The 25,393-nt window shown below is 51.8% G+C and overlaps 2 long non-coding RNA genes across 2 annotated transcripts; one reads left to right on the plus strand and one right to left on the minus strand.

The window, feature by feature from the left end:
• Positions 1–7,634: 7,634 nt before the first annotated feature.
• Positions 7,635–9,199, minus strand: LOC121016369 (uncharacterized). Its single transcript, XR_005784247.1, has 2 exons — positions 8,963–9,199; positions 7,635–8,503 (listed from the first exon to the last, which is right to left on the minus strand). It is a non-coding gene; the product is annotated as an uncharacterized LOC121016369 (long non-coding RNA).
• On the plus strand, positions 8,175–24,162 carry LOC121016370 (uncharacterized). Its single transcript, XR_005784248.1, has 3 exons — positions 8,175–8,279; positions 20,447–20,501; positions 23,926–24,162. It is a non-coding gene; the product is annotated as an uncharacterized LOC121016370 (long non-coding RNA).
• The last annotated feature ends 1,231 nt before the right edge of the window (positions 24,163–25,393 follow it).

A 25,393-nucleotide genomic window follows, 5' to 3' on the forward strand; every position in this document is an offset into this window, starting at 1 on the left:
AACAGTGGGGCTGGACGTGGGTTCAATGGCCCCAAAAACAGTACTAGATTCTTGCTGCACCTGCTTAAAAATGCAAAGTGCAGGGGGCTCTGGGTGACTCAGTCGGTTAGGTGTTCGACTTTGGCTTAGGTCACGACCTCACAGTTCGTGGGCTCAAGCCCTGTGTCGGGCTCTGTGCTGATAGCTCGGAGCCTGGAGCCTGCTTCGGATTCTGTGTCTCCCCCTCTCTCTCAAAAATAAATAAACATTAAAAAAAAATTTTTTTAATGCCAAGTGTAATACTGACTTTAAGGGCTTAGATGTAGATTTTCTGGTCATTTAGCATATCTGGGTGAAGACAGCTACCGAACTTGCAGAGCTCATGGTCAGGTAAACCCCTACATGAGTTCTCCTTGCCACATTGACATGATGCTTACTGAAAATGAGCAGATTATTCCCAAACCAGAAGGGGAGGTTGCACAGAAGAAAAAACTATCCTAGAAGAAACTGAAGAAATGAAAATAATGGCTGCGAATAAATTCAGCATAAAATAAATGCAAATAAAAGTAATGACACTTAAAAAAATAAAGCTGAGTTAGTTTTGTGCAGTATTTTGTTCAGTGTTTTCACTGTTCTGGTAACAATGAAATACATATCCATACATGAGCTGTGGAATATGAATCGCCTAATTTTGGTGATTCTGCATTTGAATGAAATACTCTTACATTCTCATTTAAAAGTGACATTTAATAATGTAAGGTTGAATAGTAAAATTCATACTGATATTTAAAATTTTTAATTTTTTCTTAGAACAACATTAAGTAACAAATAAAAAAACACCATGATGACTTAAAGAGAGATTATGGAAGAGAGGAGAGCTTTATACTTTAGTATCTTTAATGGCATTTTTAAAAAACTTTTTCAACAAGGAGCCCCACACTTTCATTTTGTCTGGATTCTGCCAACGTAGCTGGCCCAGGGACCAGGTCTCTTAAGGCACAGGTCAAAACTCACACAGCATCACTCAGGTCACAGAGTGGATTGGCCAAAGCCAGTCACAAGGCCAGTGCAGAGTCAAAGGGGTGGCGGAGGGAAATAGACTCCAAGTTTTCTGTTTGTTCGTTCGTTTGTTTAATTTAAGTAATCTCCCAGCACGGGGCTTGAACACACAACCCTGAGTCGCATGTTCTACCAACTGAGGCAGCCTAGGTGTCCCTAGATTCTAAGTCTTTTTTTTTTTTTTTAAGTTTTTATTTATTTTGAGAGAGATAGCAGGAGCGAGTGCAAGCAGGGGAAGGGCAGAGAGAGAGAGGGAGAAAGAGAATCACAAGCAGTCTCCTTGCTGTTGGCGTAGAGTTCGACGCAGGTCTGGATCTCACAAACTGAGAGATCATGACCTGAGCCTAGATCAACAGTCAAATGCTTAACAGACTAAGCCACTCAGGCACTCCTAGATTCCAAGTTTTGAAGGGAGTATTTGATACAGAGATGAGAGGAACTGTCGGTGGCCATCTTTGAGGGCAATATCCAACAACCACTGGTCAAAATCTTTTTCCTCCTCAGGCTTCTCATCTGTAATATGGCAATATTTCTATTTCCTTCCCAAGGTCATTAGAGAATAAAGGAATACTGTGGTTGCCAGTCCTCAGAACATGGCCACTAGCTCATTCAGGATTGGTTGCTCGCCTTTAATCTTGCTTTATAAATGCTTGCCTCCTTGCTATCTCATTCTTTCCATTCATGCATTTAGTGTCTCTTGAGTCCTACAACCCAGGTATTGCTGTAGGTACAGAGAATAAAGCAGACAAAAGTCCCTGTCCCCATGGAGTTTACGTTTTGATAAGAGAGACAGACAAAAGATATGCTCAAATACATGGCATTTTGGGTGGTGATAGATGTTAAGAAAAAAGCAGGAGGGGGGTAGAGTGTACTGAGGGGGGTAGAGAGTACTGGGGGGGATAGAGAGTACTGGGGGGGATAGAGAGTACTGAGGGGTGTAGAGAGTGCCGAGGGGGCTCGCCAGCACTGGGGGGGATAGACAGTACTGGGGGGGGGTAGAGAGTACTGAGCGGAGATAGAGAGTACTGGGGGAGATAGATAGTACTGAGGGGAGATAGACAGTACTGGGGGGATAGAGAGTACTGAGGGGGGTAGACAGTACTGAGGGGGAGGGGGCTGCACCCTGAAGCCAGGTCATCCAGGTAAATCTTGAAGGCGGAACCATGAGGATATTCCAGGGAGAGGGAGGGGCTCTGAGAGGGGATGGCTGGGGTGTTTGCAGAACAGTCAGGGGCCTAAGGTGGCAGGAGCGGAGAGCCACAGGAGACAGAGGGCAGCTCCTCGTGGGCCGTTGTGAGGGTGTTGCCTTACTGTGGAGGAGATAAAAATGTAGAGGCAGGTTTGGAGGAGGTTGCAGTGGGGATCGAGGAAGGGGGGAGGGAGGCCGGCAGGATGGTGGCTTGGCCGGGGTGGTCATGGGGGAGGTGGGAGAAATGACCAGATTCTGAATAGTTTCTTGGAGGTCAGCATAGGATTCACTGTCAACTCTCAACAAATCAATCCGGTATAGAAAGCAGACATCCTCAAATTCTCATTTTATAGAAGAGAAAATCTTCTGAGTGACTAGCACAGTGTCAGGCGCAGGCAGGAAGGCTGTGGGATCCGTCTGAGACTGACTGTAATGGGCTGTGTGTGGTCTACACGTGGGTGTGTCTACAACGTGCCTTTGCTGGGTGTCTTATTTGTCCCCTCATCTCCATCTGTGACCCACTGCCACCTTTCATCCTCTGTTCTCCCTGTATCTTTAATTTTTTTTAATGTTTATTTATTTTTCAGAGATAGAGACAGAGCATGAGCAGGGAAGGGTCGGAGAGAGAGGGAGACACAGAATCCGAAGCAGGCTCCAGGTTCCGAGCTGTCAGCACCGAGCCTGATGCGGGGCTCGAACTCTTGAACCACGAGATCATGACCTGAGCCAAAGTCGGACGCTCAACCGACTGAGCCACCCAGGTGCCCCACCCTATATCTTTTTATAAAATGCTCATCGAAAGAGAGAGAGAATGCACGGGTGCACAAGCAGGGGAGGGCAGCGAGGGAGGGAGGGAGGGAAATAGAGAATCCCAAGCAGGCCCTGTGCTGAGCTCCGACCTGGGGTTGGATCTCACCACTGTGAAATCATGGTCTGAGTGGAAGCCCGGAGCCGGACACTTCGCTGACCAAGCCACCCAGGCGGCCCTGCTTATGTCTTGCAGACCCATCCAGACCCATCTTCATCCTCCTCCCAGGCCTGTTTCCAAAGGGCCTAGGCACTTCTGGCGGCCAGGGGAGCCAATCTACGTCTAGGAGAGTGTGTAAATGTGTGTGTGATGCTTGTCAGGTTGGTGTGCCTTAGATGAGCATGAATGTCCCCAGGGTACGCCCCTAGTGTCTGAGTGTCACTTTGGCTGTGTGAGGGTGTGTATGCATGCTCCCGACTGTGAGAATCCACACGTGTGGGAGCTTAACGGTCTGAGCGTGTGTGAGCGCATGATGTGTGCATGTGTGTGCAAACACGTGAGCGCACGGAGGTGTTCTCTCTCCCCTCTGCCCATTCAGATTTGCTCCTATCCTAAAAACCCCAGGCCACACCCACCTCTTTTCTGATTCCTGACCTCCCAGTGCCCCATCTGTCAAAACCACACAAGGGCCAGCATCCCATCCTTGGCTGGTGGTCTGGCTGGTTTAGAGGGGATTCCATCTCCTAGTCTGCAGGGCAGGGCGGGCCTGCGTGCACACCCCACCCTAGGTCTAGCGTCAGCTACGTCTCCTGAGGTCAACGGCCCCTCCTTCTGCCTCCCCTGCAGGTTTCTTTAATGGAGGGAGGGGGCCTGACCTCAGAAGGGTCTGGCCGGCGGGTCTGGTGGCCTCCAGCAGCCCAAGGCAGGTGGGGCAGAAGGTAGTTGCACCTTCATGCTTCCTTCCTCCGTGACCGTGGCCAGCTGACGAGGATGGGAGTCCACACTGCATTCTCTCAGTGAGTTCCCAGGGGCCCATTGCTGGGGCCTTGGGACCCCAGAGCCTTGTCCCCACTTAGGGACCCCTGTGGGTCCCAGGGCAGCTTGGCCCCACTCTTTGCTTCCTTCCTGCACTCTCCCTTTAGGAGCCCCCAAGCCTTGGGCCTCCTCCCAAGCTCTGGCCCCAGAGTATTCACAGGCTTCTTTTGGTCTAAGCCCTTTTCCTTCTCTGTCTCCTTCTTTCTGAGACATTGGTTCCCCGGAAAGCCCTTCAGCCTCTCCTATAGTTACCAGAGGATCCTTTTTCTTTAACTCACTAGAAATGGACCCTTGCTACAAGCAAGGTGAGCAGGTGCCTGGAGGCATGGGGTCACTTCAGTCCATCCCCAGGCCAGCCTGCCCTTCCCTCAGTCCTGGCCAGGCACACTCCAGCCTCAGGGTCTTTGTTCTAGTCTTTTTCTGTCTGGAATGTTCTTCCCCAGACTCTGCTTGGCTCCTCCCTCTCCAAACATTTGTCAACATGTCTTCTCAATGGGGCCTACCTGGTCCACCCAATCTAATACTGTGGCCTGTGTGCACGCACGCACACACACACGCACATCCTCATGCCCTCTGGCCCTCCCGGCACGTATCATCTCCTGGCCCTGCCCTGCCTCCCCGTTTTCTCACTACACCCGTCACCTCCTTACATACAACAGAATTCATCTATTCTGTCTATTGTGTCTCCCCTACAAGAATGCTGGCCCCATGAAGGCAGGGATCTTTGTGGTATTCCCTTTTATTTCCCAGTGCCCGAAACTGTGTGGAGCCATTTAGCCGCTCCACGGACATTTGTTTTGGTTGCTGGGATGGCTGCTGAGAGAAGAGAGAATCTGTGGGAGAAATGGCTGCTTCTCCCCCAGGCCTATGGTCCCAGTGAGGGCTGGGAGGGGGGGGGGGTTGTCCAGCTCCCTCTACCCCACCTGCCCTGCCGGGGGCACTGGGCCAGGGAGCCACCCCCCCACACACAATGCTGGCCCCATGCGTGCATGCTGGCACACACCTGTGCACCCGGCATCTGCAGCCCCACCACCCACCACCGCTGACGTGGCTGTGGTTTCGAGGCCCCAGAGGTGCAGATTAGAGACAGAGTGTCCTGTTTTCTGCCGCTGAAGAAGCAGGTGGGGGCGGGGGACGGGCTCGCCTGCAAACAAGCACATGCAGAGGTCCCTTCTCCTCCCCTTCTTGCACACACATGCACACACACGCACACACACGCACACACACACACACACAGATGGACAGCCAGGTGGCCCAGACTGGCTGCTGTTTGGTGTCAGTATGGGAGCCATGCCTCTGTCTGTACCGAGCCCTGCTGCAGGTGGGGAGAGGGGACAGAGGAAGAGGCTGCAAGTTCCTTTCCCAGTGCCTGAGCTGCCGCCTCAGGGCTTCATGCCCACCCAGCATGGCCACCTAGCCTCACGTGTCAGGTCTTTCCTTTGGGGGAAGCATTGTCCTCTTTTACCTTCTGTCAAAACCACATCCCCATAGGAGGGGGCCCGCATTCAGCCCTCGGTGGGGAGGAGCAGGTCTGCCTCTGTCACTCCTGTGCTCCATGGTGCACTCAGCAGCTGGCCGGACCGCCACGGCTCCCCCCCCCCCCCCCCGGCCCGGGGGGGCCGCCCCCCCCCCCCGGGCCAGTGCCTTCCCTGTTCCAGGAGTCCCCGATTTGAGGGGAGATGAGTGTGGCCTCTGGAAGCAGGCCTCCTCTGAGAATGTCAGCTCTGCATGACCTTAGGCGAGTCACTTCACCTCTCTATGCCCCAGTTTCTCCCCTGGCAGAGCTGTTGTAAAGACAAAATTGGTTCATGTATGCAAAGTGCTTAGCCCAGCACCTGCTGTGGAAGTTGTCAGTAAATGTTAGCAGTCACTATGATGGTTTCCTGCCTCAGAGCCACGAGGGGCTGAGGAATGGCTTGGGTCAGGGCTCGCGGCCCAGCTCTGGCCTCCCAGACTGAGCCAGCAGCTTCCAGGCCCAGCAGCAGCTCATTGGAGACTCAGAGTGCCAGGCCATACTGGGGAATCCTAACGCAGAAGGTGGGCCAAGGGAGGGGGCTCACACCTCAGCCTGCAGCCATCTGTGGCACAGGAGTCCCCCAGTCTCCCAGCCACGGGTTGGTCCCCCTGCGGCCTTCTGGTTCTCCAAGCCCCCTTGCCTCACAAGGCGCCCCTCAGGCCATCTCCTGCAGTAAGAATGCCCGTCAATCCTGCTGCCAGAGCACCCACAGTTCCTACTCCTCGGGGCCTCAGGCTCCTCAAGTATGAGAGGGCATAAAAACTCCCACACCACGGGATTAGCGTCAGGGGAGGTCATGGATGGAGACTGCTTGGCTTTGGCAGCCAGTCAGGGCCCACTCTCGTTACTGCCTGCACCCCAAGGCTGGCGGGTCCTGCTTGCCGCGCCCGGGCTCCCTGCAGTGTCCAGGAGCCCAGGCTCACGGCAGGCGTCAGGAAGGAGCTGTTGCCCAGGGTGGGCTGGAATGAACTGAGGAGCCCCGGGAGCTGAGAAGGGGGCGTGATGACCGAAGCCTGTGGGTGAACAATGCTCACCCCAAACAGAGCTTGAATGAAGGAGGAAGGAAGAGAGGACGGGCTGAGCACACCCTGGGCCCCAGAGGAAGTTGAACGCTGGGCCGCGGTGTGACAGTTCAAGGCCCTGTGCACCACAGCGCCTCACCCCACCTCGCCGGCTGACGTCAGCGGGGAGTGCATGACCCTGCCTGCCTCCTCCCCCAGGCCCCGGATCTTTGAGGTGGGGGTCCCAGCCTGGGGGCTCCCACAGCTAAACTCTGCACAACCGGGCACCCAGCAGAGCTTTGCGTCTTCAGGTCAACTTTACCCTGTCCAGGCTCCTTTAGTAAAAGGCAACCAGTTAACAGCACCCCTTCACTCACCTGCACCACCTCACATCCCCCAGGTGTGCCCTAGAAGATATCTATTAAGCATCTACTGTATACAGGGTGGTTTCACCTCCATGAGTTCATTTAATCCTTCACAATACGCTGAGGTGAATATTCTATGGGTAAGGAAAATAGCTCAGAGAGGCTAAGTAACCTGCCTGAGGTCACACAGCTTGTAGGTGACAGAGCTGGCCTCCCAACTCAGGCTCCTATAGGTGAGTGAATGCGTGCTGGAGGAGCCCTTGGAGAGCCAGTGCAACTAGGCCTCTGGTTTGCCAAGGAGGAAATGGATTCCCAGTGCCGGGAAGCCAGTGCCCTAGGCTGTGCCCCGGGCTCTTGGCAGAACCAGATAGGATTAGCAAACTTTCTTTTGGCATTGGATCCCTGGCAGGAGGGGCTCTGCCATGAAGCCTTCTTCCTTCACTGCCTTCAGGTCTCCATTTAGAGGCCACCACCTTAGAGAAAAGTCTGGACAGTCCTAGCTGAAGGAGGGCCCTATCATCCTCCACCTCTTAGCCTGGCTTTATTCTTTGCAGCACCTACTGTCATTTGCAGTTCTATGCATCACATTATTTATTTTTTACCCCCCACCCCCACCCCAATTAGAATGTGAGCTCCATGAGCTCAGGGAGCATCTACCTTGTTTCCTTGGATAGAACAGTGCCTGGCACAAATTCAACATTTTTTGTGTGGAATGAATGAAAGGATGAATGAAGTCAGATGATAAAGGAAGAGTCTTATGCGTTATGGGGGGATAGTTTAGTGTAAAGATGAACTTGCAAAGGGCAAACCAAATAGTTAATTCTAGGTGGGGGTGGGGAGTGAGAAGTAATTTAGGAAAGAGAAGGGGCAGGGCCAGCATGCGCAGACATGAGGTCTGGCACATAGACTGTAAAGTAAATGGTGTCCCCTCCAGTTGTTCAGCTCTCAACTTGGACGACAGTACAAGGTGACTCTGGGGATGGGAAGAACACAACAGTTTTGGCCCCTTCAGCAGACCGGAGGGGGTGAGGGAGCGAGGAGTCGAGGCAGCTCGACAGGTGCCTGCAGCAGGAGGAACAGGCTGTACCCACCATGAGGTCGCCACGTGGTCGCGGTTAGCAGTTTGCCATCCGGTGGCATTGTCTCCACAGACGGTCGTCCAACCAGGGGGAGCGAGCGTTCTGCTGTTAGCAATCTCTAGTACCTGGAGCACCCCTGTGGGATGCGGGTGGGGAAATCACCCAGACATACCCCACAAACACACACCAAACGCTGCGGACAGAGATTATCACCACAGCAGGAGGGAGGGCTGTTTCCTGAGCCAGCAGGGAGCTCTGAAGGCAGAGGACACTGTGTTCTGAGACCTCTCCACCGAGCGGAGGACTCGGTGAGGAACCCGTCCCGGCCCCCTTCTTCCTCCTTAGTCCTACAGGCTGGGCACAACAACAATCACCCTGTGCTCGTGGGGCCCGTCTTCGATGAGTCACCTTGCCCACGGCGAGCCTTGCGGGGTGATGTTATCGGCTCCTCTGCTTGCTTAATTCCCTGGTTGACATCACCGTTGCCTGGTCTTCCCCTTCTCGGCACTGCAAGCCTGAAGGCTGGCATATCCTGGAAGAGAAGGTGGTAGAGGTCATTTGCCAAGAAGCTAGCAGGGCAAGTAAATTGGGACCCTCAGTCACTTGGCCATTAGCACCAAGGTGCTTGGCCTAGTTTCTTGCTTTGCTGGACAGAGGTCTTGGTTTACTTCCCCGGGAAATGCTATCTGGAGCCTGTGTCTTTGGGGCGTGGTCCCCAAGGCCAGCCCTCTGCTGCCTCGGGCATCTGCTTCCAAGTTCTGTCTCTTGCAGGCCTATCTGTGATGGGCCCAGGATTTCCCGGGCCCAGACTGGGCTGCCTGCTGGCCTTCTGCCCACCTCTCCGTCCAGCCACTGTGCCCAAGACCCAGCTCCCTCAGAGGCCCCGGCTCCTTCCTTGCTGGTCTCCTGCCCCCACTCCTGAGCAGCCTCCTGGGAGCCTAGGCCTGTCCTCCTCTGCCACAGCCTAGCATTCTCTCTGGCTTCCCCTGACCTTGTCACCCTTCTCAGTGCTGCCCCGTGGTCAGTGGCACATGGAAGGTGCCATGGAGTCGGCAGAGCAGTGGCAGGGGTGGCCACACACACGTGGCCGGGTGGGATGAGAAGGGAAGGGTTCAGTCCTCTTCCCACACCGTCCTACTCTGGCCCCTCCCTGTCATCTGAGCTGGACAGCAGAGGGGTGAGGTGGAGAGGTGCAGAAGAGGCTCCACTCAGGCCACTGGGGCAGGACCTCAGTCCTCAATGGGAGGCTGGCCAAGCTTGGCAAGTGAGGGAGGCAGTGAGGGGAAGTGGGTGGGGCTGGGCAGGGAGCAGAGCCAACCCTTTGAACTGCCCAGGCAGCATCCTCTGTGGTCCCAGGAGACAGCGCCTCAAATGTCACTGCCAGAGGCCAGGGAAGGGGGAGGGGGAGGTTGCTCAACACCAGCCACTTTTATACTAATTATGTGACCGAATGAATTGTTCTTAGAAGGAAAAAGAAAAAACAAACAAAAAAACCTCAAAACCCACCACTGAGGTCATTCCTATTACCCCCAGCAGCCAATGAGCAGATCCTGAGAACAGATAGCATACCTGGGCCAGGGCTAGCTCTCCCCCACTCACCCTGTGGCCAGAAAGAAGCCATCAGTCAGCCTGGCCACTCTGCACCCAAACCCTGGCTGCCTCGGCATCCTGGAATGTCGTAGAATGCTGTTCCAAGTAAGAAGGGGGTGAGCTTAGAGAGAGGCCTGGAGGAGCAAGCCTGGGCGCAGCCCCACACACCCTAATCTCTTTGGGCCTCTGTTTCCCCACCTGTCAGATGGAGGAAACCACTCAGGAGTCAATGAGATAATAACTGTGAAAGTGCTGAGCGGTGTTCATTAGCCAGTGAAGAGGCGGGGGTCCTGCAGAGAAGGGAACAGGGAGTCAGGAAGAGCTTCAGAGAAAAGGACACACCTCGGTGATTTAAGAACGTTGAATCAGGTGACTCCTACTCTCGACTCTTTTTGGTCCCCCCCCCCCCCCCCCCCCTTGTCTCCCTCCTCCTCCCCTCGGGGGGGGGGGTTGTACACCTTGAGAATGATGGGCACCAGTGTTGAACTTAGCCTGTGGTCTGCTCAGACCCCTGGATCCCTTTTCAAGTTCGAGAATGCAGGGTCCTCAGTTTAGTCTAGCGGGTGGGTGTTCTGCTGTAGTACTTTCCTCCTAGGCCACAAACCAAGCTCAAATTGTAGTCAACCCTGACTGCTTTCCTTAGTTGGAGAGTAGAGCCTGATTCTGGCTGTAGTTTGAGCACTTATCCCTCTTTAATCCTGAGCCCAAAGCTCACCTCCACTTACAAAGCCCACACACACATCAAACTCATTTACCCCAGACTGAACTTGTCTTCCTTGCAGTGGCCTCTTCCGCTGCTAGATCTTAGTTCATGGTAAGACTCCCCATCATGCAAGCCAGAGGCTGAGTCATCCTTGACCACCACCTTCTGTCCATCACATCTGATTAGCCATCTCATCTAGTGGATTCTAACACTTCGGTATCTTGAGTTTTCATCCTTCCCCTCTCCCCTGCCCCCATTCTGTAAGAGTTGAGATACCCATCTCTTTCCTTAAGAACAGCCCGTAGAACCCAGTAGACCTCCTGGACCAAGCTCCACACAGCTGCCAGGGGACCGACTGCTGACGGAACCCTCCCCGCCTGGAGGCTCCTGCCAGCCTTGCCAGCCTCATGGCCCAGCTCTGCGGGACAGGGACAGACCATGTACACGCTGGAAACGGCTGGGCTGAAACTGCTCATTAGGGTTACTCAGGCTGCTGAGAATGCCTTTCTCCTCCCTGTCAGCCTGGAGAGTGTCCTCCTCCTCCAGGAGGCCTCTCAGACTGGCTACGTCTGTGCGCGTTGCTCCTTCCTCGGTGCCCCGCTCTCCTCTGCTCATTGTGGGCTAAGCGTGCCCTGCCTTGTGGCGCCTCCACGGCTGTAGCCACCCAGACCCTGATTCCACCAAGAGAGCAGTGGATAGTGCCAGGCAGACCTGGGTGGCGTTCAGTTTTGCCCGTTTCCCACTGGGGACACGGGACAAGTTATCTGTCTCCGAGCTTTCCTTCCCTTGTCTATCAAAATGGGTTAATACCTCTACCTGCTTCTCAGGATGGGTAATTGAGCCAGTCAAGTGCTTGGCACAGAGCCTGGAACACCACGGGAGGGTAGCAAATGGCACCCACGGTTTCCAGTGTTGCCACCCCTTACAAAGACATAGGAAACAGTGCTGACACCTCAGCCCTCCTGTCCCTTCCCTAGAGCTCTCCGTCAGCTCAGGCCCTTCGTCCCCTCTGCCCTTGATCAGACCCCTCTGTTCATCTCCTTTCTGGCTGTCTGCTCTCTGCACCTGGACAAGGTCTTGGGCAATGCTGCCTGGTCCCCTTTTGCCATACCTTCCCCCCCATGGGGAGCTCTTCCTCCCCATACCACTACCCCTCTCCGCCCCTCCAGCTGCTGTCCATGTGGGCGGCCATGCTCAATGTCAGAACTGTTCTCAGCCTGGGGTCAGTGTGGCTGCTGTGCTCACCTCACACATTGCAGTTGCCGCGGTGTGCTCAACAAGGCCCCGAAGTTTGCCCCCAGCCATACTGGGAGTGCGTTGCTGAACTGGCCAGCTAGTAAGCCCAGGTCTTCTGGCTCCAAAGCCAAGACTCTATCCAGTCTGCCCTGGTGCCATCCCCTTCGGTCCTTTTTGCATCTATGCGACTCAGTCTCCTCATCTGCAAAATGGGCACAATAATTCCTTCTTCTTCTTCTTCTTCTTCTTCTTCTTCTTCTTCTTCTTCTTCTTTTCTTCCACATCTGGAGGAAGGGAGAATGGGGTTAATCTGGGAAGTTGGAACGAGCTGGAGACCCTGCTGTGTACAAGGCAGTCGAGCCTGGATGAGTGTGTATGTGTGTGTGTGTGTGTGTGTGCGTGCGTGTGCGTGTGTGGTGGTGGTGGCGGGGGGGTGCATATAACAGGACAGAACAAGTTTGGGAAGCTAGTTCTGCCTGCTCCCTTCCAGCAGTCCGAGCCCTGTGCCTGAATCCACAGCGCCCCCTGCTGGCGAGTCACCCCAGAAGCTCCCTGTGGGCAGCACCAGCCCTACACTTTGCTTTTCCCTAAGGCGACCCCAGGGAAGCTGTCGCCCCTGCCCTCACGGTGCCCAATCTGAGGGTAGACAGGCACCCATGGCCCAAGAAGCCCAGACTGGGGGTGGCGAACCAGTGTGAGATGGGAGCTTCCTAGGCCAATGGTTCCCCATTGTCTGCCATAAATCCACTGAAATCTCCTCCTGAGAAAGGTCTGCAGCTGGGCAGAAACCCAAAGGAATGGTCGGTTCCAAGCCCAGCAGCTACCCCTTGATTAGGACCACCAGTACCCCCACCCCCCATGGACCATCTGGGGAGTCATTAGATGAGGGCAGACCCTGGGGAATGGAGGGGAGGGGCTGGTTAGGCCCCTGCTTGAGCTTGGGCTGGACCCCCTCATCAGTGCCCTTACCATCCAGACACATCCTCCCAGCACGGCAGATCCCAGACCACCCTCCCCTCCTCCTCTCCAGACCTTTCCTCCCCACCTCCGCAGCCTCATTATCTCAGCATTTCCATAGCCTGATTCTGTGTTGGGTGCTGGCTATTCAGGGACAAGCAAGGCCCTAACCGGTCCCCCAGAAGCTCAGGCATGGCACTGTTTCTCCCATCTTCTCCTGCTCATTCATCCGCAGCATCTTCCCTGTTCTGGAGGAAGGCAGCCATATGTAACACTCCCCAGATTAAGATCCAGCCAGCTGTGGCCACCTCTCCCCAGAAATTCTCCACCATTCCCCACCCTGGGTTTTGTTTGCTGTTTTTGAGACTTTTCCCTCAAACTGTGACCTTCCCAGACTGCCGATACAAAGTGGAGATTGCATTCTTCCTCCTCCAGGAAGCCCTCCTGGATGAATCCCAGCCTCAATGATTTTTCCCTACTTCAACCTTTTTCATGATCTGCTGGCACACACTGCATTGTTCTGGGTACATTTATTATTCTATCTGCCCCATAGGAGCTCCAGGCCTCAGGGGGAAATAGCTATGCCCTCTTTCCCTGTACCCCTGGCAAGACCATGCATGCTCCTTTCAGTCCACATAGCTCAGTGTTTTTCAACTGGGCATGGTTTCTCCCCCAGGGAAGTTTGGCAACGTCTGGAGATAATTCTGGTTGTCATGACTAGGAGAAGTGTGCCACTGGTGTCTGGTGGGCAGAGACCTGGGATGCCGTGAACCATCCTACAGGGCACCAGGCAGCCCCATGACAAAGAAATATCCAGCCCAGAATGTCAACAGTGTCGAGGTTAAGGAGGCCTGATTTAAATGAATTCACAGATTGAGTATTAAAATAGTGGCCAAGAAGGGGTAATGGCTCACGCAAAAGAAGGGGGCAGAGAGCAGGCATTTCAGAACAGCCTCTCCCCACATGGCCTTTTCAATCCCACACGGTTCGGTTGTGTCTTGCGTAAGTGGAGGCTGACCTTAGCCAGTGGAGGAGGAAGCGGGGCCTGTCTAGAGGACCCACAGGGAAGTGGGTGTTGCGTGGGGGAACCTTTTGGGAGCAGGGAGTAGCTTGGCCTCAGCTTAGTCATCTGTAAAATGGGGATGGGTGTTCCCTTCCAGTTCTAATGGTTGAAGGTCCTAAACTGTTCCTTTTGGATATGGACAAATCCTCCCCCCCCCACCCCCGCACCCCCATGCTGAGGGGCAGGAGCCCTCCCTCAGGGCTGAGGGTGGAGTACCAGCCATCAGCCCCTTAAACAGATGTGGGGGGTTATTGTGGCTTTAATTGCCCTCCCAGGAGCAGCTGTAAGAACAAGAATGCTTTGATAGGCTTCATCAAAGCTGACTGGGTGGTGAGGGGGGAGCCTTCAGCTGGAAACAGCTGTTAGCCAGGCCCCCATGCAGAGGTGGAGGAGGTGAAAGGTGCCCCCCACTTTGGGTGGGGCTAAGAACGTTCCAAAGACTGGTTACCCTGAGACAGCCCTCTCTAGAGGCTTCTCGGGGTTCTCCGCGCCCTCCTTGGGTGGGCTTGGGTGACCCAGGGCCCTTGGCAACTGAACAGAGGCAGCTCTTTCACTGGAGCTGGGCGTCTGGCTCCTATTCCCTAGGGCAGGGGTCCACACGGGGGTGGGCGAGGCCAGCCCTCCCTGCCCCCTTCACTCCATAGAGTCTCTGGGCCTCTGGTAAGTGGGGAGAGAGGGCGCCTTGGGCAAGTCTCTTCCCAGAGCGCACAGACCTGCCTCACAGGGATCCAGAGCTGTCAAGGAAAGGCTTGGTCTTTGAGGAGAACAACAGGAACCCAAGCTACCTTGAAACCTCTCCGCCAGACAGCACCCCTTCAGTATTTTCCGCAGTCAAAATTGTTGCACTTAACAGCCACCTGGCACCCCCATCCAACGTACACCCAGCGCCCCCCACACACTCCCAGCTGAGTGCAACACTCGCTGGGGACAGCGGGGACATAGCCAATCTCAGCTGCATCCCCAGCCGTCCTACACCTGGGTGCTCATCCTGAACCCCAAATGTCCAAGGCCATGCAGCTAAAGCTTCTCCCAACCCTGCCTCCTCAAGCTGCTGAAAACAAAACAAAACAAAACAAAACAAAACAAAACAAAACAAAAAATTAAAAAACCCCTGAACATGTTCCCCGAAGACCTTTGTTTTTCACATCAGGCTAAAGCAATAGATTACCTGAGAGCTGGATTCTCGAAAGATGTCACCCTAAGTGGGGATGCTAATGATGGTTGTGGTAATTGCAGCCACAACTGTCAGCATTTCTCCAGCACTAACTGTCCCCTGGGAACTACGCTCTGCGCTTTACTTACATCCTTCATCCAACCCTCGCAACAGCCCGTGAGGTGGGAACCGTTAGCATGCCCATTTACAGGTGAGGCAACTGAGGCTCAGGGAAGTTAAAGAACTGTCTGTAGAGACGCCAGCATCAGAACTGGGGAGAGATCAGGTGGACACGTGGTGGGCAACCCGAGGGTGTGGGTCAGTGTGTATGTGGTCTGCGTCTGCCACAGGACCCCCTTTCGGGAAGACCCCCGAATATGCTCCCACCCACACTGCCCGAGCTGCCTCGTAGCTCTTGGGTTAAGCACGATCCCCTGACATTCTTCCCCACCAGTGTGGAGTGTGTGGTCAGACCAGGAGGTTCTGGGGCCTGGGGGTCTGGCTTCTGGAGAGAAAGTCTGGAGTTGGGGGGTGGTGCTCAGGCAGAGCTGGTAACCTGGTGAGCTGGAGGCCCTGGTTCTTTTTTTTCTTTTTTTTAAGTGTGGGAAGGATTCACACAATACAAACACAAATACGGGTATGAAAGTCCATACGCAACCTGATAAGGGTATTGTCACAGGAATTAAGACATTATAATGAGGACATTTCGGAATTCATAATATGCCTTCTTATGAGATATCAACTCTGTCCCCAGTTTGAGTGATTGTTAAAGCATAAGTCTGAGCTGATCTAGACTATGTGCATTCCAGATATTTGACGCTAGCATTAATCCTGAACTCCCTGTGAACCAACGCTTTTATTTTTTTATTTTTATTTTTTCTAGTTTTATTGAGAGATAATTGTATTAGTTTCACCCTGTAGAAGTTCAAGGTGCACAACAATGGTGTGATATATGTATCTATTGCAAAATGATTACTACAATACATTTAGTTAACCTCCATCAGCCTTACATAGCTACACATTTTCTTTTCTTCTGGTGAGAACTTTCCAGATTAGTAACTTAGTAACTTTCAAATATACAATAGGGTTTTGGTAAACTGCAGTTACCATGCTGTGCTTTGTATCCATAAGACCTATTTTTTTTTTTATAATTGAAAGTTTACACCTTTTGACCACCTTTGCCCAATTGTCCTCCCAACCTCACCCTCTGCCTCTGGTAACCATAATATTCCATGTTTCTATGAGTTCTGTTCTTTTCAGATTCCATCTGTAACTGAGACCATACAGTATTTGTCTTTCTCTGTGTGACTTACTTCACGGGGCCCTGGTTCTAAGAGGGGCTGTGGACACCTTGGGAGAGAGGCCAGGAAGAAGGAAGGTGTGTCTAAGCTAGAGCTGGGTTTTGTCTCCATAGGGTAGGAGTAAATAGGAAAAAAATGCGGGGGGGGAGGGGGAAGCATAAGGAACTTTCTGGAAATCTGTGCCTTTTGCCTTCTTTCTGAACTTCCCTTCTCCCCCCCCCCATCCCTCCTCCCACCCAGAACCAGGATCCAATTTCCTCTTTTTTTCAAAATACAACTCAAAACAGATTTAATCTCTGGGGATTGTTCTGTGAAGGAAACCTGTAGAGGCAAGTTGTCTCTGAACTTGTAAGATATAAATAAATAAATAAATATATATATAAATATATATATAATAAATATATATATTTATATATTAATATTATAATATAATTAATTATATTATGTTATAATTATAATATATTTAATTTTAATATTATATTAATATTATTATATATTATATATATATATATATATTATAAATAAATATATATATATATTTCTCAGGAGCTTGGAAGTTCCCTTGCAAACCCATATTATATAATTAATATAATATAATTATAATATTATAATATATATAAATAAATAAATTTATTTATTTATTTATTTATTTATTTATTATTTTATATATATATTTATTTATTTATATATCTCAGGAGTCTGAAAATAAAAAGTCTATTTGGCATGTGAAGCCACTTGACTCTCTGGCTCCGGGCCCCCTATGTCCTGCCTGCAATAGTCATCAGCGAGGGCCCTGTCTTGTAGTTGGTGAATCTCTCCCTGCCCCCACCCCATGGGGCCTTTTCAGAAATAACCACATGGCAACTCTAAATCTGGCAAGGGGCCAGCACCCTGTGGCCCACGGTGGAGACTAAGAAGGCAGATTCCTGGGCCTCCTTCCAGATGAATATATTGGAATTTCCTAGAAGCCCCTGGGGATCCTGCTGCTGACAACCTTAGCAAGGCCTCTCTGAGCAACCTTCGTCCACTAGCCAGTGGCCCTGTTGGCCGTGGTGGGTGCTGGGGGCCTTTCTTACACACTGCTTCACAGACTGGGTTTGCAAGGGAACTTTCAAGCTCCTGAGAATTGCCTCCCGATGCTTCAGTCATTCTGAAGTGAAGTCACATGTGATGGGGTGGGTGCTGTTCAGTGTGTGAAACATGTGACCCCTTCTGGTGCCAGGTGTAGTGAGGGCACAGGGTGACACAGTATGATGTGCTGGGGTCACCTGACATGTGTTGTCCCAGCCTGCACTTGAATGGTGTAGGAATGAGCTCCCTGACCTCCCATCACTCATGGCCATGGATGCGAAACAGATGGTCCCACAGAACACCTGGGCCTCCCAGCCCTCTGGGACAAGCCATCTGTAATCTACCATGGGCCACCTGTGTCTGTGGGCCTCCCTGCTAGGAGTCACCAGGCCAGCACTTTCAAAGCTGTCTTCTGAGCGACATCAGTATGTCAAGGAATGTGAAAAAGCATTCTCCCACAAACACACAAAACTAGCAATATTTTCCCTTACAATTTATTTTGAAAAAAAAAAATGTGTACGAAAAGTAATATAAATATGAATGTGCTTATCATCATGTGAGAATCCACCTTTACAAAATGGGATGCACTAGTGAAAGATGCCAGGAATTCATGCTGGGGTGTGCTCCTCACAATACGCTGTGATAGATGGTGAGATCCGACCAGAGTTGGGACCAGCGTCCTCTCATATATTGGAGGACTGTTACACTGGGGGGCCCCACACGTGGGCCCATGGGACATTAGAAGCATGACGGAAGTGTTGATCTGACAAGTGCTTGCTTCCCCTCTTGGGGCTTGGTCTCTTGGAACACTCTTGGAGAAGCAAGCCACCAACCTGTAAAGAAGCACAGGTAGACTAGGGAATGATGGGATAGCACCTGGAGAGAGAGCCACCTTGTGGAGGAGCTGAGGCACCAGGTGTTTTGGTGGGTCTTCCTGAACTTTCCAGCTTAGCCCAGCTGAATGAGTGTGCTGGAGAAGAACCACCCAGCTGAGCCCTGCCCAAATTCCTGACCCACACAGTTATTGCTGTGTTAAGTCACTAAGCTTTGGGGTAGTTTGTTACATAGCAATGGTTAATGGAGATGCTTATAGGAGGTGTGTAACAAATGTGTATGGAATGAGTGATTGGCAAATCACAGTGCTAATCCCTTACACTGGTCTTGCATACTCATTAAGTTGATCACAGGTACTTTCTGGTGTGATTCTTGTGATGGTTAATTTTATGTGTCAACTTGACCAGGCCATGGAGTACCCAGATAAGTGGACAAACATTATTCCCGGAAAGTACTTTTGAATGAAATTAACATTTAAATTGCTAGACCAGTAAAGTAAATTGCCCTCCATACTGTGGGTGGGCCTCGTCCAATCAGTGGAAGACCTGCATAGAACAAAACCTGTACTATCAGGCCTGACAGCTTTTGAATTGGGACCTCAGCTTTTCTTGCTTCTAGGTTAACCTGCCAGCCTTCCACAAATTCTGGACTTGCCGGCCCCTGTAATCGCATAAGCCATTCCTTATAGTACATTTCTTTACCTGTAGATATAGGTATAGATATACAGATATAACGTACTGGTTTTATTTTGTTGGAGAATCGTGAAAAGTATAGATTATGGTACCAAGAACGGGTGCTGCTATAACAAATACCTAAGAAATGTGGATGTGGCTTTGGACCTGGGTACTAAGGAAAGGTTGGAAGAGTATCGAGGTACATGCTGGAAAAATCCTGATTGCCTTGAAGGGACTGTTGGTAGGAATATGGACACCAAAGGTGCTTCTGGTAGAATCTCAGGAGGAAATGACAAAAGTGCCAAAAGGAAAGGCAATCCTTGTTGTAAAGTAGCAAAGAATTTGGCTGCTTTGTGTTCCTAGTGTTTTATGGCAGGCAGATCTTATGAGTGACAGCCTTGGATATTTAGCGGAAGATTTTATTCTTTCTTTTTTTTAATGTTTTATTTTTACTTTTTAAAACCATTTTTAAGTGTATTTATTTATCTTCAGAGAGAGACAGTGTGAGAGGGGGTGGGGCAGACAGAGAGGGAGAGGGAGAGAGAGAGAGAGAGAGAGAGACCCAAGCAGGCTCTGCGCTGCCAGCACAGAGCCCAATGTGGGGCTTGAACTCACGAACCGTGAGATCATGACCTGAGCCAAAATCAAGAGTCGGATGCTTAGCTGACTGAGCCACCCAGGCACCCCTATTTTTACTTTTGAGAAAGAGAGAGAGAGTGCAAGTAAGGGAGGGGCAGAAAGAATGGGGCAGAGGATCTGAAGTGGGCTCTGTGCTGACAGCAAAAAGCCCAATGCAGGGCTCGAACTTACAGTGAGATGACCTGAGCCGAAGTTGGAAGCTTAACTGACTGAACCAACCAGGTGTGCCATAGCAGAGGATTTTTTCTAAGCAAAGTGTTGGAGGGGTGGCCTGGTCCCTCTTTACTGCTTATAATAAAATGTGAGAGGAGAGAGAGAGAAATTAAAAGAATTTTTCAGCAAAAGGGAACCAGAACTTGAAAATTTAGAAAATCCTCTGCCTATCCATGTTGCAAAACATGAGAAAACGTGTTCTGGAGAAACCACTTAGGATGTGGCTGGATGGTCATTCTGTAAAGATTATCCACAAATTAGTCAGCCATCTCAGCGGAAGCCAGGAATAGAGTTGAGATTATACCAGCAGAGGCATTGGCAGTGGGGACCAAAGGGGACAGAGAAAATGGAATGAAGTTAGGCTGTCAGATTTCTGGGATCTACAGGTCAGGGCAATAGAGGATCCAGCCTCAAACATGGTTGTCCTTCTAGAGGAGGGAAAGTGACCATGATGGTGGTTCAGAGATTATCAGAGCTGTTACGCCCATCTCCAGCCCAGGGAACAAGACTGTTTCCTCCTGGCTTCAGGGGGTAGGGTCGCCTCCTCAGGGTCAGGGGGCCAGGATGCCAGCCCAGAGCTGAAAGAGCAGGACCACTGCTGAGGGTCATGGGGTGGGCATGGAGGGCAGAATATTGAGCTAAAGAAGATTGACCTGGAGCCTTAAGATCAAATGGAATTTGCCTTGTTGTTTTGGACTTGCTTGGGGACTCTTAACCCTATCCTTCTTCCCAATTTCTCCCTTTTGGATGGGAACGTCTGTCTTATGCCAGTCCCACCATTGTGACCTGGAAGCACGTAACTGGTCTGGTCTCACAGGTTTGCAGCTGGAGAGGAATTTTGCCTCAGGATGACTCATACTTTGAGTCTCACCCATACCTGATTTAGGTGACATTTAACGAAACTTTGGAGTTGGAATTGATGGATGGGTTACGACTTTGGGGCTGTTGGAATGGGGTGAATGTATTTAACATGTGAGAGCGATGTGAATTTGTGGGGGCTAGATGGCAGAATGTTATGGACTGAACTGTGTCTCCCCCGAGATGTTGAAGACCTAATCTGACGTGCGACTCTGTTTGAGAAGGGGACTTTAAGGAGGTAATTAAGGGGAAATGGGGTCAAAAGGGTGGGCCTTCTCTAATGAGCTCTCCCTTTAGCCTCGTGTGCACAGAGAAAAGTCCATGTGAGGACACAGCAAGAAGGTACAACTACAAGCCAAGGATATAGGTCTCACCAGAAACCACATTGACCGGCACCTTGACTTTGGACTTCCAGCCTCTAGACCTATGAGAAAATAAATTTCTGTTGTTTAAACCACCTAGTATGAGGTCTTCTGCTATGGCAGACACAGTTCCTCATGCCGTTGGTGAGGGAGGAGTCATGCACACTTGGATTTCAACTTCAGCTTTCACTGACTGACTCACTTGGCCGCTACTGAAGTTCTAGTACTGAAGTTCAGGCACTGTACAGGCACCGGGTTTCAATGGTCACAGTGCCTGTCCTCATGGAGCTTAGAGTCACGTAAGGGAGCTATAGCTTCACCAAATAACTACTCAAATAGACAAAATAACAACGGGGGTGAGTGCTGTAGGGGGATGTCACCTCATCAAGGAGGTCAGGGGCAAGTTCTTGAAGAAGTGACACCAGACCTGAGACACGAAGGGTGATTAGGAGTAAACCGGGTGAAAAGGGGAAGGAACATGCAGAAGGAACAGCATGTGCGAAGGATGCACCCACCAAAGAGGGAGTTGGTGAGTGTTCAGGGGACTAGAAGTGCATCCTGTCTGGCACAGAGAGGAGAGGGGCAGGAGGACAGAGTTCAAGATGAGGCTGGATCTCTCGAGCTGGGTGGACCATGGCAAGACTTTGTCATAAGAGTGGTAGGAAGCCACCAGGAGTCTGGCGTGGTCAGATTTGCGTTTCCAAAAGATGCCTGTGGCTGCTGTGTGGAGACCATGGAGGGGGTCGATGCAGGAGTCCAGGAGAGGCATGCAGAGGGCTTGGACCAGACTGGCGGCTACAGAGATGGAGGGAAGGGCTGGACTGGGGAGCTATCTATGAGGATAAAATAACTGGGCTTTGGGAGATGCAGGTGTGGGAGGAGTCAGGCACGACCTGAGTTCTTGGAGTCAAGCTCCTGGGTGGGTAGTGGTGCTGCTCACTAGGGAGAGAAGATGGGGAGGAAAGACAGGGAGGACCAAGTCAGGGGCGGGGGCAACTACCTACTAACGGGGTGAACTCAGGCAGGTCACTCAGAAACCTCTGCATGCCTCAGTTTCCCTATCTGGGATAAGTACTCTATGTGATGGGATGTATGTAGAACCCAGCTCGGGGTAGCTGCTTCTGCACATCAGTGCTTCCGGTCTTTCCCTCTGTGAGGCGGCCTGGCCAGAAGTGATTATTCCCATTTCAAGGATGAGGAAGCTGAACCTCTGTGAGGCCGGAGTCTCGCCCAAAGTGGCACACCTTTAGAAGCAGGCTTACAGGGGGGTCATGGGAAGAACCTTCCCTCTTTGCCGGCCTGCCTTTAGCATCAGCACGCAGGTCCCCAGGGCAGAAAGTGGTCACTCATCAGTTGCACGGTCACCACTGGAGGCCTGGGATGGTGTGGGAAAAGAGGGCAAAATTCAGGTGGGACACGCAATGGTGGGGAGGGGATCAGAGAGTGCTGGAGTGAGGGGCGGGCCCACCGTCCACAGAGGGGCAGGCAGTTGAACACCAAATGCATCCAGTAGCCAACTTCTAACATGCAGGGAGTTCACAGAGTTTAGTTTTTACTCACACAAATTCCAAGATGGTGCTCTGAGTGGCAGGCAGTCTTCCCCCCCAGGCGGAGATTCGGGCACCTCGGCTCCTTCTGTCTCGGGGCTCTCCCGTCTCTTAGGCCATGTGGTCACAGCAGAAGGGGAAAGAAGGGTGGAGGAGGTAGATCAGCTTCTTAACACCCTCAGCCCGGAAGAGAGACATGCTGCGTCTGCTCACACTCCATTGGCCACCTTTGATGGCACAGGAGGTGGGAATGTAGTCCAGAGGGGTGCCCAGGAAGAGGATGACATGAGTTTGGTGACCAGCCACCCAGCCCTGCTGCAGTAGGTCTGCTACAGCTTGGCCAAGGGGTGCGGTACACTCTGGCTCTATTGGAATTTCCCCAGACAAGAGAGGACTGGCCCTAGGGTAAGTAGGTTGAAGGGGCCAGGCTTGATCCCAGTACACTGGCTGATGGTTGACAGGGAGGGCCCTTGATGGGTGTACGTTCAAGGGCTACAGAAATAGCCTCCAGCCAAGGCCAATGGGAAACCTGTCCTGAGTTCCTTTTGAGAGCTAGTGAACAAACCCCTACCAAAACAATTGCGGGCTGGTAGAGAGAGGGGCGTTGTGAACTTTAACTGGGCGGCCTCAATAAGGGGAAGGGACGTTTGAGCAAAGACACGAAGACGCCGAATCATAAGGATATCTGTAGAAGCGCGAAAAGAGTAGCAAGTGCAAAGGCCCTGTGGTAGGAGCAGGCCTGCTGTGTTCAGGGCCCCACTGCAATAATCACTGAGATGATGGTGGTAAGAGTGAGTGGGGGCAAGGGGAGAAGTGGTTGATTCTTGATCTCTTTTGTATGTTTATCCCTCCTTACCTCACTTCCTTCCTTTTTCAGTCTTCTAGAAGGGATGCACGAAGACACCCTGAGGTGTTTCCTCATCTAGACTGTAGGTGCCCTTTTAGACTGTAAACCCCATGAGGGCAAGGCCTGGGCCTGACTTCTCTCCTTACCCTTACACCTGGCACGGGGAGGGCCCATCGCCAGTGCCTGGCAAACATGTCTATGGAGAGACTGCACGTCCTCCCGAGTCATCAGATTTCATGGGGCTGAGCCCAGGCCCTGCTTGTCAGCATATTGCTCACTGATGTGGAAAGCTTTCCTGTGGTCCAGACACTCCTGACTCCAGTCTAAAGAGACCTTCTAAAGAAGGTCAGTGCATCCAAAGGAAGGAGATGCCTCTATGTCCTGAGCTCATAGCGGTAACTGCTGGGAAGACAACATCACTGGTTCTATTTTATCCTGGATGTTCCCAGCTGCTGGTTTCCCAGGAAGTGACAGGATGCACAAATGGCTGTGCCCAGCAGGGATCCCTGACCCCACGCAGTCTGGCCCTATGCTCCCACAGTGCTGGGCACCGCACAGCTCACTCACTGACTTGTGGGTGGGATCCCCAGTGGTTTTTGAGGGGCGTCATGAGCTTGGTCGTGGGGTGCCTTTTCCTCACTGTCCTGCAGCCTTTCTTTAAGCGAGGCCCTTCCCTGCAACGCCCCTGCCCCCTCCCCCCCCCCCCCGACTTGTACAGGAACTTGGATACAACTGAGGTTTACAGCCCGGCAGGCCCTGGATTTGAGAGGGCTTCGAGAAGCCCTGAGGTCTTAAATTCAAAATGATGCTGCAGGCTTCCGGCTTTCTCCAGAATCGCATTCGGGGAGTCATGTGTTTCCTGTGCTCTCGTGCCACAAATTAACTGCCTTTTCACTTTTCCCACAGGTTTCGCCTCTCATCCTACGTGGCAGGGTATCGCGGTGTAGCGGTTACAAACGTACGAACACTGGAATAGGACAGATGTGAGTGGGCGTCATAGCTTCTGCTCCCACCAGACCTCTGAGCCTCAGTTTATTCGTCTGTAAAATGAGCACAGAGTATCCACCCTGGGGCTTGGTTGGGAAGATTAGTTGAGGTCGTGACATAATGCCTAAGCCCACAATAAATGCTAAATGCGAGCTATTACCCTGAACAATGACTCGAAGCGAGGTGGGGCTCCGGGCTGGCCAGCAAGATGCCGGCTCCTCATCTTGCTCCTCTTTCCGCCAGCCTCTTGGTCCAGTTTCAGATCAGGCCAGAGGAAAATGAGAAAGCCTTGCACATTCTGGGACTTTGGGGGAGTCTGTGAATAGCTGAATCCATGAATGATGCCTCTGCAGGTGCCAGGGCCCGACAGCCCCACCCTCGCCCAGTGCCAGAGCACTGCCTGCCAGACCCTTGTCAGCGGTTACAACCAGCAACTGCCTCCCGCTGCCCGAGTTTTATCAAAAGCTCAGTTGAGAGAAATGAAGTTCATGGGGGTTATTTAAAGGCCATGCATTCCATCCATTCTTCCAGATGAGACTTATCCCTGAAGCGAGTCGGGGCTCTCATGAAGCTGAGTTGCTCTCGGACCACATGATTTAGCCACCACAAAATCTTTATTATGTCCCTCCCTTATGATGGGGCTTTACAGAAAAGGGCTGGAGGAGTCCGGCTGTCGCCTTTATTTGGGGATGCTGCTATTGCCAGAGTTTGCTGCCTCAGTCAGCGCTCTCTATAAGACCGACGGGGAGAAATATATTTTAGGCTCCAGTTCCTGGCAAAGCTCTGTGTCCTCGGAGGAATCAGTGGGCTTCTGACCTATGGGCAGTGTGACTCACGAAACTGACCCCCATTCTCATTTTACTGGGGCTGCCAGGAAGCTCAGATTTGGGGATCAGTTTTAAGAACCCTTGAAGATCCCTTGACCTGTTACACAAGAGAGATGATTTCTTTCCAGATGCTGATTTCTAGCAGATGGGATTATTATTATTATTATTATTATTATTTTGTATGTATCTTGTCACCTGCGTCAGGGCTCTGGTGGGACCGGAGTGGGAGTTTCTATCCTGGAAAGCAAGGGATGGAGAATTGGCCAGGGTGGGTAGGAGAAGAAGCCGGCAGGACATGAAGGGGAGGAAAGGGCACACAGCGTGGCGGCTGGGGGACAAGTCCCTGTCTAGGCCCCCATGGAGATGGGGGCGGGGGAGGTCTGGCTTCACTAAACCAGAGGGTGTGAAGAGACATTTTCCATGAATTTAGGAAGAGAACTGTAGCCATTGCTCAACTTGAACTTCTCCCTGTGGCCCCCTCTGGCTTTTTGGGTATTTCTGGGATGTTGTGAAACACCGAAACTTGCAGCGTCTCCTTTCTCTTCCTCTTCGCTCCCCAC

Source organism: Herpailurus yagouaroundi, unplaced genomic scaffold, assembly GCF_014898765.1.
Source record: "Herpailurus yagouaroundi ecotype Mexico unplaced genomic scaffold, PumYag 210, whole genome shotgun sequence".
In the NCBI taxonomy this organism is placed as follows: Eukaryota; Metazoa; Chordata; class Mammalia; order Carnivora; family Felidae; genus Herpailurus; species Herpailurus yagouaroundi.